The sequence below is a fragment of the Aquarana catesbeiana genome, linkage group LG13, assembly GCF_042186555.1.
Source record: "Aquarana catesbeiana isolate 2022-GZ linkage group LG13, ASM4218655v1, whole genome shotgun sequence".
NCBI lineage: Eukaryota > Metazoa > Chordata > Amphibia > Anura > Ranidae > Aquarana > Aquarana catesbeiana.
The window spans coordinates 78,586,352-78,604,037 of NC_133336.1; the positions used below are offsets into that span (position 1 = coordinate 78,586,352).

At 44.1% G+C, this 17,686-nt stretch overlaps 1 protein-coding gene across 2 annotated transcripts in view; it reads left to right on the forward strand.

Moving 5' to 3' along the window:
• Positions 1-2,150: 2,150 nt before the first annotated feature.
• TTBK2 (tau tubulin kinase 2) overlaps positions 2,151-17,686 on the forward strand; it is a 255,290-nt gene continuing 239,754 nt past the window's right edge. For both annotated transcript variants that reach the window (XM_073609369.1, XM_073609370.1), the window contains exon 1: positions 2,151-2,448. The gene's annotated coding sequence lies outside the window, so the exon portion shown is untranslated. The remainder of the gene's footprint in view (positions 2,449-17,686) is intronic.

Sequence of the window (17,686 nt, forward strand, 5' to 3'; positions counted from 1 at the left end):
CAATCCGATAGACTCCAATCTGAATAGGACCACCATTCATCTGTTTTTGGTGGACAGGAGCGGATAGCGGCGAGTGTCAGTGGACATATATCCATAGCTCCCAACTGTCCCTGATTTCGAGGGACTGTCCCTGATTTGGAGCAATGACCCTCTGTCCCTCTTTCCTCCTCATGTGTCCCTCATTTTTGTCTGATCTATATAGTTGTATATAAAATACACTTTTTATCTTTCAAAAAGTTTTTCCCAGTGCTAAACCTTTCATCCAATTTCTAAATTGCTGCATTTGTACATTTTAAAAACCAATATAAAGGAATAGTAGCGGTAAAAAAAAGTCCTTGTGGATTTAATTAACTTTTTTTTGGTTAATTCTTCTTTAAGGGGGTGTGACAGGGGGCGTATCCTATGCCTGCATACGTTTGTTAGTAGGTGTCCCACATTCCCATCTCAAAATGTTGGTAGGTATGTATGTCTGCTAACATCCGCTGCTCCATAGAAAAGACTGAACAGTCTGATCAGGTCTGCCTGAAAAACTGACAGGCAGACCTGATTGGATGGCCTGTGTGAAAGGGGCCTTAGACCCCATACACACTGTTAGATTTTCTGTAGATTTTTGTCTTCAGATTTACCAAAACCATGTAGTGCAAGGGCCTGCCTGATTGCATACAAATTGAAACTCTTAAGGTTTGACCTCGTATTGTATAGTTTTGGTAAATCTGAAGACAAAAATCTGCAGAAAATTGTATAGTGTGTATGGGGTTTTAGACCCCTTTCACACTGGGACGCTTTGCAGGCACTATAACGCTACAAATAGCACCTGCAAAGCACCCTTAAAGAACCGCTGCTGTCTCTCCAATGTTGGCAGGACGCTAAAAAAAATCCTGCTAGCAGCATCTTTGGAGCGGTGAAGGAGCGGGGTGTACACCACTTCTGCCCATTGAAATCAGTGGGGCAGCGCGGCTATACCGCTGGCATAGCGCTGCTGCAGCAGCGCTTTGCCATGGTTTTAACCCTTTCTCGGCTGCTAGCGGGGGGGGGGGGGGGTTAAAAGCTGCCGAATAGCGCAGTGAAGTTGACGGTAAAGCGCAGCTAGAAATAGCGTCGCTTTACTGCCGACGCAGCCACCGCCCCAGTGTAAAAGGGGCCTTAGGCTGCATTCACAAAGCTGTTTAGCAATGTTGCCAATCCCAGTGGCTGGGACTGACAGCTGTGTGTGGATAGGTGTGAGCCAGGGCCAGGCCCCTACCCTGCAATGACAGGCACTGGGTGGCTGCAGCTAATGTGACTGTTGGCATTGCCTGCAGTGATTGTATATTGTATGTGTGTGGGTGAATGCAGCCATACAATCAGGATCATCAGACAGAAAAAAAAACGATGTATAGGTAATAATCATAGGTGTACACGGCCTATTGCACGGTGTGCACCCCAAAGCTCAAACACAAAATGTATAAATACTGACAGTGTCATAAAGGCAGAGCACTAGGTTATGTCTTCCAATTACTTTTTTTCAGATTTTTTTTTTAATGAGAAAAAAGGAGAATTTTATTTTATGAAATATCAGAGGTCTAAAGAGGGGGAATGTGTGCTACATGGGGTGTGCCCAGGCCTATGGGTAATACTAAGAGGTCTGTGTTCCTGCTGGTTTTCTATTGTATGGATGCTTATACTATTATCTCATACATGTCATGTGTCACCCTGCCCATAGTCCCATAAGTGACAGTGGAATGAGTCCATTGTGGGGACACAGCAGGCTCCTAGCACTGGGCTGCCCTGCTGACGTCTGGAAAGACACGTGACCGTCCTCCAGGCAGGGAGATCGGGAACGCGCGGAGGATGAGTGCACAAGAGCAGAGTGTAGAGGTGTGTGCGGGGGCGCGCACAAGGAAACGTGCACGCTGATATCGCTCATATGCCTTCTGACAAGACAGTCTGCAAATCACGCATGCGCAATGGCATTGTGCCGCTTCTCCCAGGTAACCGCATTCGCCGAGAAGCGTTGGGCATTCGCTAGGAGTGCCGGGGCAGGGCTTGGAGAAGGCGTGTCTGAGCACCTCCCCTTTTTTGTGTGGGTTAACACAGGCTGGTTTTGCCGACTCTAGCGTTTAGCCAATCCGAACATTAGTCCGGTACCGGGGGGAGGGGCCGATCCTTGTGTATGGGCATGGCCATGTCTAGCATGCTAGGCTGTGGCTTGTGTTGGTAAGGTAGCCTGTGACGTCGCTGGTGCTGCAGTGATGGAGAGCGGGGGGAGCAGCCGGTGACCGGGGGAGGGAAGGAAGCAACCGGCGGCGGGGGAAGGTTCGCTTTGTTACCGGAATGGGTGCGCGTTATTGGACGGTGACTGGGGGATAGAGGTGACCTCCGCACAACCATCCTGCGGTACGGCTTCTACCCTCCTGGCTGGTAGAGGATACACGGAATGTCACCCCGGGGAGCCTTCTAGTATTGGAGGTAAGACTGCCTTACCGTGCCATCTACATCCACTACAAGTCCCAGCATGCCTGGACACACTGCAATCCATGGCTGGAGAGCTGCATCCTACCAGAAATCCCTTCCCAATGGCCAATCCCATCCATACACTGCCCAATGCCTGCCCATCAAGCACTCCATCCCATAGGCTTCCCTTAGATTGGCCAATCCTATAGGCTGCCCATAGACAGTGTGATCCCAAGGGCTGCCTGTTTGATACCAAATGTTTCCCCCTAAACTGGTCTATTCCATAGGCTGCCCATCAACTGGCCTATTCCAAAGGGTTGCCTATAGGATAGCTGCTCATTGGCTGCTGGATTCCAAAGGCCTCCCCTAGACTGGCCGATCCCAAAGGCTGCCAATAAACAGTCTGATCCCAGGGGCTGCCCATGAAAACCCAAAGACTTCCCCTAAACTGATCCATCCCAAAGGCTGCCGGTTGGTTGGCTGGCCGGCCGATCCCAAAGGCTGCCAGTTGGTTGGCTGGCCGGCCGATCCCAAAGGCTGCCGGTTGGTTGGTTGGCTGGCCGGCCGATCCCAAAGGCTGCCGGTTGGTTGGTTGGCTGGCCGACCGATCCCAAAGGCTGCCGGTTGGTTGGTTGGTTGGCTGGCCGGCCGATCCCCAAAGGCTGCCGGTTGGTTGGTTGGCTGGCCGGCCGATCCCAAAGGCTGTTGGCTGGTTGGCTGGTTGGCTGGCTGGACGGCCGATCCCAAAGGCTGCCGGATGGTTGGCCGATCCCAAAGGCTGTTGGCTGGCCGGCCGATCCCAAAGGCTGCCGGATGGTTGGCCGATCCCAAAGGCTGCCTGTCAAATCCCAAAGGCTTCTTCTAAATTGGTCCATTCCAAAGGCTGGCTGTTGGCTTGCCGATCCCAAAGGCTTCCCTTAGGCTGGATTCACACCTATGCATTTTTAGTGCTTTTTGCATTTTGCAGATTTGCACTACAGAACGTATTCCATAGGAAACCATGGTGAATGGACTGTAGTGCAAAATGCAAAAAGCACTAAAAATGCATAGGTGTGAATCCAGCCTTAGACTGGCCAATCCCAAGGGCTGCCTGTTTGATACCAAATGTTTCCCCTAAACTGGTCTAACCCATAGGCTGCTCATCAACTGGCCTATTCCAAAGGGTTGCCTATAGGATAGTTGTTCATTAGTTGCTGGATTCCAGAGGCTGTCCATAAACAGTCTGATCCCATGGGCTGCCTGTCAAAACCCAGAGACTTCCCCTAAACTGATCCATCCCGAAGACTGGCCAGCCAATCCCAAAGGCTTCTTCTAAATTGGTCCATTCCAAAGGCTGGCCGATCCCAAAGGCTTCCCTTAGACTAAAAAATCCTAATGTCTGCCCATAAACCGGCCAATCCCAAGGGCTGCCTACAGGATGGCTGATTGATCTCTCATTGATAGCAATGCAAGGTGAAATGTAATTTTTGTTTATCACTTTTTTGTTTTCTTTTGGAGCAAATGATAATCACACATCACAAGAATTTTCCAATTTCGTGAAAAATGTGGTAACCAGTACTTCTGATGCTTGACATACCTGATTCTTACCCAAATCTGCCACATCACTTGCAAATATTGGTTGATTTGTGGTGCCTCTGAACGTGGTCTATAGATACCTTAACATTTTCCTGTATCCATATATCATAATTAATTTGTGTGTATAAAATTTGCATGTGTGTGTATGTAGATAGATGGCTCAGACATCCACAGATGTGCAAGATACATTCATTTCATCACAAAATGAACTATGAATATATGTGCTTTAGCTCCAGCAGAATGTGCAGTGAATGTATACATAACACACACACACACACACACACACACACACACACACACACACACACACACACACACACACACACACACACACACACACACACACACACACGTAGTAGGGAGGGGCCGTACAGTCTGCTATTTCTTTATTGTACTAAAGGTTTCCCCTCCTCCCCTGTCATTACTGAACATCACATCATGAAAAGACCCCTCTATGGAACTGAGAATCCCCATGGAAAAGCAGGTTTTGCCGTCATTCAGGAATAAAGCCCTGCTTCTTTAATTGCCTCGTCTGCACATAAATTTGGGAAAGTGAAGGCTCACAGCAATCAATCGATTGTGTCATTGTGTGAGCCTCTGCATTTTGTGATGTGATCATATAATAGATGTTCTACATTCTGCTTATTGACAATGGCCTGTCTTATTCATAACTCCTCTCCAATATAAAACTAAAATAAATATATAACACATTCATCTTTGCCAAGCAGCCCTATGGACGACGCTGGTAGAGACTGTCTGTTGGATGAGAAGCAGCACTGACATTTCTTTTTCTAGATCATAACTGATCAATTAATGTGATTCATGTTGTAGCAGAACAATGGTGGATGACTAGTATGACGACTGTACTAGCTCAGTGTGTGTACATCCATAAGATAGTTGTAGCATTGTTTCTGACGTCTTTTGAGTGTGTTTTTTCAGCATGCATCTTCCTTTAGCATTGACGCTCCTGAAAACTAACAGATGTTGCGCAAATCCAGTTTTGATGCCATGTGCGTAAGAGATATTATGAATGATTCGTATTTCGTCCGATATGTGAGGATCTATTACAGGGTCTGCCATTGTATGATTACAGGCCATTTCGAAGCTTTCCTTGTCTCCAGTGCTGCAGAATTTCCAACACATTGCTAAGCAATCCCCTCCTTATTGCAGAGCGTAATTAACCCCTCGGTTCCTCTGTGTGCCTGATCAACATGAAATAATCACTTTGACCAGTGCTGTGATGACAGAAGTGGCTTGATCTATACAAGATGAGCTAGGTTCTGTCACTGGCCGGCTCTGCAGAGAGCAACAGTGATTATTATTAAGCAGCTGATCACCTGGGTGTGTGCAAGAGATATAATGGACACTTTTACTACACAAGGATAGCTGAGCATCCCCTGTACACAAAGCTGTCACCTTCCTGGCACATGGATGGAAATCTTTCTTTGTACTTTACTATGAGAACATTTTGCTAAGCAAGTTGAAGGTCAGATTGAATGAATGGTAAGGTAACTTGCAGTTGCTTGGAAAAAGTACATCAGGCATGCTTTGTCTAACCTGTGTTCTGCCATCTGCAGGAAAGTAGTTTTTGACCTTCAGATAAAGCCTGGTACACACAATGAGAATATCGGATTAATGATCATGGATTTTACCAAATTTTTTGCATGCTAGTCTTAAATGGCAAACCAATAGGTTACTAAAAATACCAAAATTCTCTTGTAACAGAATACAACTTCAGAAGTAATGTTTTCTTTCTTTTCTGAGCATGCGTGGTCTTGGTCACACAATTTATTTTTTTCGTACAAACACCATACTAATTACAATTATAGAATAAATGATTTTTAATTGTAAATAAGGCCTCTTTCACACTGACAGACCGATCGGGTCCGATCCGATTCTGTCTGCTAAAAACAGATAGATGGGGATCCATTCCCCATCCGTCTGGTGGATCAGATGGCAACGGAATGGAAACGAACAGGGGGTCCATGTACATCCAACAGCCGATTGGAGAACAGCAGGCTGTGCCTGTGTCCTCTCTGCATCAGCGAAGCGGACACGGACCTGTCGTCCACCTGCTCAGTGGAGAGATCCCTGCTGAGTAGGGGGGTAGACAGGCGGGCTGTGCTAGTGTGAATGGGGCATTAATGTACGAGAAATTTTCATGCTTGTTCCTTCAGATATTTTCACTGTTGTGATCGGCTCTCGAAAAAGCTGTGTGCTAGCAAACAGATTATTGGACTGTATTTTTCATCCGATTTTCTCATTGTTTGTATTGGGCATTACTGTGACAAAATATTTCTATTCTCTCTTTTTTTTTTTTTTTGGCAAGTAGTCAAAAGAAATACTTTTTAACAACCGGGATTGCTCTTTATTGAACATATATGGTGCATCCGGAAAGTATTCACAGCACTTCACTTTTTATGCATTTTGTTGTGTTACAGCCTTTTTCCAAAATGGATTCAATTCATTATTTTCCTCAATTCTACAAACAATATCCCATAATGACAAAGTGAAAGAAGTTTGTTTGAAATCTTTGCAAATTTATTAAAAATAAAAATGAATAAATCACGCGTACATAAGTATTCACAGCCTTTGCCATGACACTCAAGATTGAGCTCAGGTGCATCCTGTTTCCACTGATCACTCTCTTCGGATGTTTTTACAACTTGATTGGAGTCCACCTGTGGTAAATTCAATTGATTGGACATGATTTGGAAAGGCACACACCTGTCTATATAAGGTCCCACAGTTAGCAGTGCATGTCAGAGCACAAGCCATGAAGTCCAGGGAATTGTCTGTACACCTCTGAAACAGAATTCTATTGAGGCACAGATCTGGGGAAGGGTACAGAAAAATTTCTGCCCAATGAGCACAGTTGTCTCCATCATCCCTAAATGGCAAAAGTTTGGAACCACCAGGACTCTTTCTAGAGCGGGCTGCCCGGCCAAACTGATTGATCAGGGGAGAATGGCCTTAGTCAGGGAGGTGACCAAGAACCCAATGGTCACTCTGACAGAGCTCCATTGTTTCTTTGTGGAGAGAGGAGAACCCTCCAGAAGAACAACCATTTCAGCAGCACTCCACCAATCGAGCCTGTATGGTAGAGTGGCCAGACGGAAGCCACACCTCAGTAAAAGGCACATGACAGCCTGCCTGGAGTTTGCCAAAAGGCACCTGAAGGACTCTGACTATGAGAAACAAAATTCTCTGGTCTGCTGAAACAAAGATTAAATTCTTTGTCCTGAATGACAAGCGTCATGTCTGGAGGAAACAAGGCACAGCTCATCACCTGGCCAATACCATCCCTACATTGAAGCATGGTGGTGGCAACATCATGCTGTGGGGATGTTTTTCAGTGGCAGGAACTGGGAGACTAATCAGGATCGAGGGAAAGATGACTGCAGCAATGTATACAGACATCCTTGATGAAAACCTGCTCCAGAGCGCTCTGAAACTCGGACTGGGATGAGGTTCATCTTCCAACAGGACAACGACCCTAAGCACACAGCCAAGATAACAAAGGAGTGGCTACAGGACATCTATGTGAATGTCCTTGAGTGGCCCACGAGAGCCCAGACTTGAACCCGATGTGACATCTCTGGAGAGATCGGAAAATGTGCACTGACGCTCCCCATCCAACCTGATGGAGCTTGACCGGTCCTGCAAAGAAGAATGGGATAAACTGCCCAAAAAATAGGTGTGCCAAGCTTGTAGCATCATACTCAAAAAAACTCAAGGCTGTAATTGGTGCCAAAGGTGCTTCAACAAAGTATTAAAGTGGTTTTAAACTCTCCATTACAACTTTTGCTCATTCTAATTTACCTAACTAGCACTATTCATCTCTGCCTGTGAAACATGACTTATTTGTACAGTCTTCTTGTAATCCGCCCTGTATTTTTTTTTTTTTTTTTTTTTACGTCACTGGCGCATGCGCATTTAGTCATCTGATTAATTGCACACTATGTGTGCCGTTTCCTTTAACAGCAGTGCCGGGTCTGTAATTTCCCTCAAGAACGGCACATCGAGAAGACTCGTAATACTTTCCCTTCCTAGCTTCCTTGTTCTCTACTTGTGACTTGCAGACGTCACACGGGGGGAGTGTACCAGGTCAGACATCCACAGCAAGAAATGGAGGAGCTCGGTTGCTGTGGTAACGGCGATCGAGAGAGGCTTGAATAGCGCGCGATCGCACATGTGCGAGATTCTGGCAGAGGGAAACGAGGAAGGGCGGAAATTGTCACAGGAGAGTCAAAAATCAACAACAAAGATGGCGCAGCCGATTACAGGAAGAGTGTTTTGTTTATTAAACCACAAACAGGTACTTGCGAAACATTAGATGCTAACATTACTATGTGCTAGGCATGAAGACACATTGTTCTCTGTAAATATTGAAAAAAAAATCCGAGTTTACTTCCTCTTTAAGCAAAGGCAGTAAATACTTATGTACATGTGATTTATTTATTTTATTTCATTTTTTTTTCCCGTGTTTTTTTTTTTTTTTTTTTTTTATTTTTAATAAATTTGCAAGGATTTCAATCAAACTTATTTCACGTTGTCATTGTTTGTAGAATTTTGAGAAAAAATAATGAATTGAATCTATTTTGGAATAAGGCTGTAATATAATAAAATGTGGAAAAAGGGAAGCGCTGTGAATACTTTCCAGATGCACTGTAAGTGGTACAAAGACAATAGATACCCATTTGCTATGCATCGCTGTCTGGATAAGGCATAATAGAAATACTTTAGTGCTATTGAATATTATATGAAAATTGAATTCTAGGTTAACCAGGACACTTGTTCCTAGCCAATCACATCTCTGTCATTTTCTGACCTGCAGTAAGGAAAGAAGAAATGGGGTGGCTTGCTCCTCACTATACTCTGTTTTCAGTAATCTGCCTCATTAGCACTGGCCGTGCATGGATATAATTGGCTTGGCATGGGCTTATCACTCCTAATTGGCCATTTGGTTTAGTCTTTAGTTGGCTAGTCCTTTTGAATATATAAACTAGCACTTTAAAGCCTTGGCCGTTCTTGGTGAGACGTCTACCATTCTGCGGCCACCCTTTGAGTTTGCACAGTTGCCAAGTAATTTGATGTCTCTATTGCTTCGTAAACTAAGCATCTGTTTTGTCAGGGAATCGATGATCTTTGTAGTTTGAGCTGCTATTGATCTTCTGTTATCTCCAGACATGCATTTGTTGGAAAATGCTTATCATAAAATTTACTGAGATTTGGTAAAATAAGGTACAGCTGAATTATTGAAATTAATAGACTAAAAGCGGTTGTTAACCCACTACAGTATAACCATTCAATCCTCTCTGTAAAATTAACATTGTGTCTGTGTTAAGGTAGAAATCTGCCTCTCTTTTATAGATCGGAGTGACTCCTCCGGCTGACGGCTATAGCGGGAGGGGCCGAGAACTCCCGCTGATGTCAGCCGGAGAAGAGAGAGCCGAGGAATGACGTAAGTGCCGGGAGACACTCTGATATAAATAGAAATCGGCATCTCTTTTATATAACACAGACACTGGGACACATAATGTTATTTTACAGAGGGGATTGTATGGTTATACTGTAGTTATGATAGCAGCAGAAGGGGGGGGGGGGCTGGGGAGTGGACAGAGCTGACAGGTAGAGAGGGGGGAGAGGAGGACAGGAGAGCTGCGGATGATGGAGGCAAGTAAACTGACCATGGTGTCAGGGCTCAGCAGCCATGATAAACAGTGGTCAGTTTACAGGGAGGAGGACAAAACCAGGCAGGATCAGCCAGATTTTTCAAGTTATGCAAGGGGCCAAATTGCACAGCACAAGCACACTGCTGTTATTCATGTTTTAAGGGAACAGGATCTATTTTTTTATGAATTTTTTGGGGGGGTAAAAAATGCTTTAAGACAAAAATTACTTTTTTTTTTTTTTTTTTTTTTTTTTGTTCTTTACAATGCCATTCCTTTTTATATTCCAAGGAAGGAGAGACCTAAAGCTGTCAGGTTATCATTTGGGAATAACATAAATGGCATTGACAATGCTTGGAAAAGAGGAGGAAATGAACATTATAGCTCCAGAAATTCCTTTAAATGGGATCTACTGCAGTCAACATTTGTTAGTGGCATAACAAACGAATGGTTGCTGGCAGGTAGCGGATGTTAGGAGATGTGAGTCAGATTTCTGCAGACATTGGAGCACGTTGTGTTTCTGACAGCAAGAGCATTTTACAAACACATCCAAGAAATTTCTACCCACATCAAAATTCTGTAGTATCGTATGGTTGTTGGCGGTAGGGTTGGCTGTATTAGCTTGAGTTTATTTTATTTATTTATTTTTACAAACAACGGAAAGCAGAGACCTAGTGTTGTGCCTTTGTTTTATCTGCAGTCTTTTTCTACCATTCTTTCTTGTTAGATGATTTGGTAGCCATTGCCCTTGTATCTCTGAATTTTGACAGTGTGTTTTTTTTTTTTTTTTTTTTTTTTTTTTTTAATTGGAATGTCTAAGGGTCATTGCACACTGGCCATGCACATTAGGTCATTTAGAGGCAGAAAAAAACCCTTCTGTTTTTTGTGATATAACGTGCTAACGGGCAGATCTGAGAGGCCATCATTTTATTTGGAAAAAAACAGCGGTGATTAACTAGCAGCTCCTGTCCTTATACGGCGACAGGTTGGCTCTCCTGTGCGGATCGCCGTAGTTGTGTGGCGGGTGCATGGCAGCGCGTGTGCGCACACTGCGTGAGCATGCCCATGGATCGGCTGGACCCTATGTCCACTGGCGACCCGCGATCGCCTAGTACAGAGGCAGAATGTGTTTTTTTTTTTTTTTTTTTTTTTTTTTTTTTTTTTTCCAAAATTGTTGCTCTGTTTTGTTTTTATATATTTTTTTGTTTTAATATTTTTCCTTTTTATAGGTCTTGCCTTTCTTAAAGTGGTAGTAAATTTTATACTCTGTTTTTTTTTTTTTTTTATGGGTCTCCTGGCAGCTTTAAAAGGATGTTGAAGTCTATTTTAAAGAGGGGGGAAAAAAAAATGTGTTCTACCTACCTGCTCTGTGCAGTGGTTTTGGACAGAGCAGCCTGTATCCTCCCCCTTTCACACAGAGCTGCGACCCGTCCCTCCCCCTCTTTCTCCTGATTGGCTCCCGCTCCTTTCACACAGAGCTGCGACCCGTCCCTCCCCCTCTTTCTCCTGATTGGCTCCCGCTGCTGCCAAAAGCCAATCAGGAGTGCAAGTCCCCGGAGCGACAAGGCTCTCGTCTTCGGCCGCTTGATTGGCTGTGCCAGGGCGATGTCACTCCTGCGCATGGGAGTCACATCGCAGTGGCGCACAGAGCGGGCAGTATATGTGGTCAGAGCTGCTCATGTGCGGCTCAGATCACATTACTCACTCAGAGACCTCTCTTCTGTGATATAACCCTGCCTGTCATGGAGTTTTGTAACTACTGACTGTACTACCACTTTAAGCTAGCCATACACTAGTAGGTTTTCGAACAAATATTCGTATGAATATTTGTACATAATTTCTTATTTCATCCAGTGACTTGGCGAACGCCGTTCGAAAGTTGGGTTTTATTTATTTTTTTCAAAATATTTTTTGTTGAAAGGTGTCTATTATACTAACAAGAAGAATCATTGTAACATGTTGAAGTACATGTGAATAGCCACCACTTATAAACAATATATACAACATGTATATAAACTAAAACGTTCTTACTTCTAGTAGCGAGGTATACAACAATAGATTTTAGAATGTTTTGTGAAATTGCGTTTGATCTACAATCACTGTTAGAACTTTTGTTTTGATATACAAATGTTTTTAAAACAAAAATTTTGGAACAAAATTTTACTAGTGTATGGCCAGCTTTAGGCCCATTTCACACGACAAGCCCGCTCAGATCTGCCTGTCTGTTTTTCAGGCGGACCTGAGCGGGCCATCCATTAACGCCTATGGGGAGACGGATAACAGTGGAGATGCTGACACCCGTCTGCCATCCGATCCACTAAAAACAGACGTATGGTGATACATTCGCCATCCGTCTTATCGGATCTGGTGAAAATGGACATGCTGTGCGATCTCTCCATAGGAATCAGCGGCGCTCTGACAGGTCCCTCCCCACTCAGTGAGCAGAGACGCACCTGTCATCTGCCGGCTCAGTAGAGATCAACGGAGCGATCTCCGCTGAGCTGGCGGACCCCGCTGAGCGGATCTGCTTTGTGTGGAAGGGGCCTTAGACTTCTGTGATTGTGACCTTCTCTAGTCAGATATTCCTGCTGGACTTTAGTGTAATAGGGCGTACACACGGTCGGACTTTGTTCGGACATTCCGACAACAAAATCCTACGATTTTTTTTTCCGACGGATGTTGGCTCAAACTTGTCTTGCATACACACGGTCACACAAAGTTGTCGGAAAATCCGATCGTTCTAAACGCGGTGACGTAAAACATGTACGTCGGGATTATAAACGGGGCAGTGGCCAATAGCTTTCATCTCTTTATTTATTCTGAGCATGCGTGGCACTTTGTCCGTCGGATTTGTGTACACACGATCGGAATTTCCGACAACGGATTTTGTTGTCGGAAAATTTTATCTCCTGCTCTCCAACTTTGTGTGTCGGGAAATCCGATGGAAAATGTCCGATGGAGCCCACACACGGTCGGAATTTCCGACAACACGCTCCGATCGGACATTTTCCATAGGAAAATCCGACCGTGTGTACGGGGCATAAGTCTATCTTCTACTGCCTTTTCCATAGTGTAAAATAAATGGAGAAAGTGAAACGTTCTAGCAAACAATAAGACTAGGTTTATATTTGTGCATTGCAGGAACACATGCAAAATTTCACACATTCCAGCAATGCACGGAAACGTGCGTCCCTTTTGCAAGTATCCGGCAGCAGCATTAATTGTAATGGCACCTCAAAGCAACCTAGTGTGTGTGTGTGTGTGTGTGTGTGTGTGTGTGTGTGCACCAAAATGCATGGTAGCGAAGTACCGAGGGGGAATTTTAATAAAGCTGCTGCACCACTTTTCTGGCGTTAATGTATTTTTTGGTTCTGACAGGGACTCATACACCAAATTAAGGTAGTTCTAAAATGTGCCAACTTTACATTATGGCACACTGACTGCACCAAATGTAAAATATGGAGCTAATTAAGACCAACTCCCTGACTTTCGCAGACAGATTTTGCGAAAGTGTCTCTCATCCGTTCTAAAAGTGGTGACGAATGTGCCAAATTCATGTACCGCTCTACAACTTGTACTTGAGTTTGGTTCATGCTACGCCACTTTTAGAAGGCATCTGAGACACTTTTGCAAAATCTGTCTGAGCCAGTTTTACCTTCTCTATGCCAAAAAGGAGTGTGGGGGAAGGGGGATTCAATAAAGCTGCCAAATTCATATAGTTCTTATTGCGCCAAGTGTAAAAGTGGAGCTAATTAGGACCAATTCTCCCTGTGTACAGTTGTCAGTGAAAGTTTAGGAAATTCACAAATTTTGGGTTGACATCAGAACGCTAAGACTGCATTCACACTACAGCTTTTGAATTGTGGGCTGATTTGCCGCGAATTTACCTGCGATTTGACAGCGCCGACGTGTGAATGACAAATCGCAGGACTCGCATTTGAGATGCCATTCATTTGAGTGATACCTCAAATTGTGGTGAGGGTCTGCTGCAATTGTCGCGCAATAATTTGCGGCAATCATGTTGCCCCCAAAGTAGTTCCAGAACTTTATTTGGGCGACATGCTTCCTACGATGCGGATTGCAGCGTGAATTATCGCATGACAGTCTCAGCAGACGCACGCGATTTGAGGTGTCATTAAAATGGCATCTCAAATGCGAGTCCCGCAATTTGTCATTCACACATCGGCGCTGTCAAATCGCGGGCAGATTCGTGACAAGTCGTGATTCAATAACTGTAGTGTGAATGCAGCCTAATAGAGGGTAAATAGGGACGCTAGTGCTGGAGAGCCTGGTGAAGTCCTGGGATTCCTTTACTTTAGAGGGACTTTGTCACTACCTGTTTTGGCTATGGAACAGGAAGTGAAGGGAATTCTCCCCAGTGGGATACAGATGGCAACAAAACACTGACAGGATTTTAACCCACCCTCCCTTATTCCAAAATTGGGGAGGGTTGTGTACCCTGCTTTCACATTTTTACCTACAGGTAAGCCTATAATAAGGCTTACCTGTAGGTAAAATTTAAAGGGGTTGTAAAGGCTCGTGTTTTTTCACCTTAATGCATCTAATGCATTAAGGTGAAAAAACACCTTGGAGTCACCAGCCCCCCCCCGTTTTATTTACCTGAGCCCCAAATTTCCGATGGTGCGTCCTCGCCGTCTCTCTCTCCACGGGTTCCCGTTTCTTGATTGGATAGATTGATAGCAGCTCAGTCATTGGCTTTCGCTGCTGTCAATCAAATCCAATGACGCGGGCACCAGGGAGCGGGTTTTCGAGTCCTGCATTTGGCCTCTATGGACGCTGAATGCTGGACTCGGGGCGCGCCGCAAGGTAATCCCCTCGGGAGAGCGCTTCTCCAAGGGGGTTATCTGATGCGGGGAGGAGCCACCGAGGGACCCCAGAAATGGATGTTCGGGACCACTCTGTGCAAATCAAGCTGCACAGTGGAGGTAAGTTTGACATGTTTAAAAAAAAAAAAAAAAATGATCCTTTAGTATCATTTTAATATCTCCTAAACCTATACGGTTTAGGAGATATTCACCTTGCACACGGACGTCAGCGTAGCAAGCGCTCTGAAGGTTCGGCGGATGCTGCCGGAAAGAGGACTCCTGCGCGTGGGAGTGACGTCATTGAGGCTCCGGCCACTCACCGGGCCGGAGCCGCGAACCCTGTAGAAACACCGAGGCAACATGTCAGCTCCCTCAGCGGTGACCGGGAGGCGATGCCGGTGCTTCGTTCTAAGGTATTTCATAAGGAGCTAGAATGCGGTGCATACTAGTTCATTATGCCTTTTGCCTTAAAGGTTGTAGTTTTAATTTATTTTTTAATTAATTTTTTTGTGGGTATACAACCGCTTTAAAGAACAAAGCTGTAACCGTGTGTGTGTGTGTGTGTGTGTGTGTGTGTGTGTGTGTGTGTGTGTGTGTGTTACAATTAATAGCAACTCACTGCAACACACAGAGTTGTTTACATTGCATTACCAAATGATGAGCCACTTGCATAATAATATCGCTAAGCGGCTAATTGATTACTTATTTAGCTGGGCCAAAGACTTGCATTGAACGATGAGGCTTTTTCCTAGGTTTGGAAGAAAGTATTTATTCTTTTTTTCTTTTTGTTGTTTTTTTTTTTTTTTTTTTTTTTGTTTAATGCCTTCCAAGTGGGAGAATTGTTTTCTTACCTCCTGCTCTGGAAATGCAGCATAATACAATGATAAATATGATAATAAACCAGAATCCTTCCTTTAAATAAGATGAATTTCCTTTGTTGACAGTAGGTAATAGTCCCCATTAAAAACTTCCCCATTGTTCTTGTTCTAATGCCAGCAATCCTGAGGAAAAAAAGGTGGAATTCCCATAGGGGGCTGCAGACAGCAATAAAAATACATCAGAGGAAACAACCTGTCTTGACCTATTCAGAACGAGAAAATAAATTGGGAGTAGCTCCTCTTTAAGATAAACCATTTGCATGTGTTTTCTGTACTACAGGTGCATTAATATATTTTAAAATCTGCTTCCCGTCAGAGTTGCTTGCAGTCAGCTGTGACCCAGCTGTCTGGAAACGGCATTGCCACCTATGTGAATATTACCTCCCATACAGACAGTTACTGTCCATCAAGAATCAATGAACTACAAGAGAACTCACCAGCACCCTCACAGTTAATTGAGAACTACAAGCTGTCTGCAACAGTGGAAGATGGGACTTGTAGTTCATTCATGCACAGATTACTCTGAATGACATGACTGTGTGGGCAGAGCCTTGCACAGCCGTGCTGTTTTTGAATTTTGGGTGCGGGGAGAGGATCCATAGTTGCAGTGAGTGAGTGTTACATAGTCAGATAGGAAGTGTGTTGCTGGCAGGATCACCAGGTGAAAAATACAGTAAGGGGGGGTTGACAGTCTCCAGCTCTCTGCTCAGGGAGATGTGAGAACCGAGCGATCGGCAGTGTTTGATCGCTCTGTTCTCAGTGTTAGAGCCGCCGGGGGACAGATGCAGCATTGCACCAATGCTGCATCGCCCTAGGTTAGTATGATGCTTAAAAAACAAACAAAAAACATACTTCACTTTTAACCACTTCAGCCCCGGAAGGTTTTACCCCCTTCATGACCAGAGCACTTTTTTCAATTTGGCACTGCGCTACTTTAACTGGTAATTGTGCGGTCATGCAATACTGTACACAAACTAAATTTGCATCCTTTTTTTTTCACCACACATAGAGCTTTCTTTTGATGGTAATTGATCACCTCCTGGGATTTTTATTTTTTGCGATATAAATGGAAAAAAAGGCCGAATATGTTGGGGGGGAAAAAATGATATTTTCTACTTTTTGTTATAAAAAAAAAATCCAATAAACTCAATTTTAGTCATACATTGAGGCTGAAATGTATTCAGCCACATGTCTTGGGTAAAAAAAATAAATCAATAAGCGTATATATATTTATTTGTTTGCGCAAAAGTTATAGCGTATACAAACTGGGGTACATTTTCTGGAATTTACGCAGCTTTTAGTTTGATTGATAGTTTGATCTCATTTCTTGAGGTGCTAAAATGACAGGGCAGTACAAAACCCCTCTAAATTAAACTTTTTTGGAAAGTAGACACCCCAAGGAATTTGCTGAGAGGCATGTTGAGCCCATTTGAAATTTTTTTTTTTTTTTTTATTCTTTTTTTTTTTTTGGTCACAAGTGATTGAAAATTGACAACTTTTTACACAAAGTTGTCACTAAACTATATATTGCTCAAACATGCCATGGGCATATCTGGAATTGCACCCCAAAATACATTCTGTTGCTTCTCCAGAGTACGGAGATACCGCATGTGTGAGACCTTTTGGGAGCCTAGCCACGTACAGGACCCCTAAAAACCAATCGCCTTTGGGATTTCTAAGGGCGTAAATTTTTTTTACCTACTTTAACTACCTATCACAGTTTCGGAGGCCATAAAAAGCCAAGATGGCAAAAAACCCCACTAAATGACCCCGTTTTGGAAAGTAGACACCCCAAGCTATTTGCTGAGAGGCATGTCGAGTCCACGGAATTGTCAGGGCTGGGCTCAGCCCTTCCTTCTCTGAGCTGGCTGCTCAGCTGTCGGCTAATTGCCAGCTCCTATCTCTTCACAGTGACTCACCTGTTGATGATATCCTGCTTGTCAGTATTGCCTGCTTAAGCCATCCAGCCCAGATGATCTCTGCCTTTGCCTTGGTCACATCTCTAGAGACTCTCTCCTGTGTTCCTGTTAAAGACTTGCTTGGCTGACATTCCTTCTGGCTCCAGATCCTGCTTGCTGTTCTACTACGCTCATCTCTGGCTCCCTGACATTTTGACTTGTCTGACTATCCGTTCCGGTTCCTGAACCCTGGCTATGTTTTGACTACGTTTACACTGTTTACCTTTTTTTTTTTTTTTTTATTATTATTAAACAAGTGAGATTTAACTGTACTTCTGTCTGATTCATTGTTTCTGACAGGAATATATTAAATTTTGCCACAAGTTTTGGGAAAATTACAATTT